The sequence below is a fragment of the Nematolebias whitei genome, chromosome 8 (assembly GCF_014905685.2).
Source record: "Nematolebias whitei isolate Nwh7 chromosome 8, NemWhi1, whole genome shotgun sequence".
Classification (NCBI taxonomy): Eukaryota; Metazoa; Chordata; class Actinopteri; order Cyprinodontiformes; family Rivulidae; genus Nematolebias; species Nematolebias whitei.
The window spans coordinates 1,478,411-1,479,639 of record NC_056505.1 but is presented as its reverse complement, the minus strand read 5'-3'; positions in this window follow the sequence as shown (position 1 = coordinate 1,479,639).

Here is a 1,229-nt window from a genome sequence, read left to right as displayed (position 1 = left end):
CTGCTGGGACCGGGCCCGGCCGAGGGAGGGGGGCTCCTGGTCTGAGTTGTGCGGCTGGTACGCACAGCGTCCTGGGGGGGCAGCCTGCTCTCCTGTTTCCTCCTAAAGTTCAAACCATGGAGTAAAGCGGCAGCAACAGACAGGACGACCCCCCCACCCCCACGGCACGCTGGCTTGTCGTCCAGCGGTCAGCCCTCCAACCGGACCCTTCAGTAGAACTTCTGTCCGGTCGCTCTGCAGAAGCACAACTTTAGAAACTCTTCCTCCTCTTCTTCCATTTCATACCAAAAAGAGCCTTTCAGGACCTCGACTGGAGATCCCGAGAAGAGGACTTCTTCTTCTTCTTCTTCTTCTTCTTCTTGTTCTGCGAGTCGTTCAGAGACTTGTTGGAGGGACGTTCGTCGCCCACACGCTTCTGGTTCTTGAAGGGCTACACACTGATGGGTCAGAGACTGGAAACTTTCCCATCATGCATCACTTCCATCCTCGCAGCACTCTGACCGTACAGATTTAATCTCATGTATTACAGATACATGAGATTAAATCCTAATAAAGCAGATTAGAGCTGCTCCTCATGAAGGAAGGTGAACCTGTGAAGTACGAGACACGACTCTCACTCTCCTCATGTTTATTGTTCCTGTTTTAAATCAAATTTGATTCGACTGTGGCTCCTCGTGATCCACACGATGTGCAGATCCTGTGGCAGTGTTGTTGTTTACATGTACAACAGTGGAGTGCAGGGATCGGCTGCCTCAGCATCTCGCCACTTTCACACTCGTGGAGCTTCAAACCACGAGGCAACGAGAACTCTTGTGGCGTCTGAAGACAACTGGACTTCATCCAAGGAGGTTCTGGCATCTCTTTGATCTTTAAGTGTCTGGAGTCGCAGAAACTTGTTTTGTGCCGACATCGTTTACTTTAGCCTTGCACAGGTGTTTGTTACCTGGGTTTATGGAGGGCGGAGCTTATCAAGCCTAATCGTACCCAGGTGCAGGAGAAGTCTCCTCCCTCCACCGTCGCAGCGATGAACTCTGTCAGGCTGCTTCAGTTAAATTATGTTATAAGCTATAAAAACAAGAGTCAAACAAGCAGCAGTCCTGAAGCACAAGCTTCATTTTTAGTCATCGTCCATGGAATCATGAAGCAAACGAAGCGTTTCCATGAACTTCTCTTCAGGCCACATTCAGCTGCTGGTCCTTCAGCTGCTGGTCCTTCAGCTGCTGGTCCTT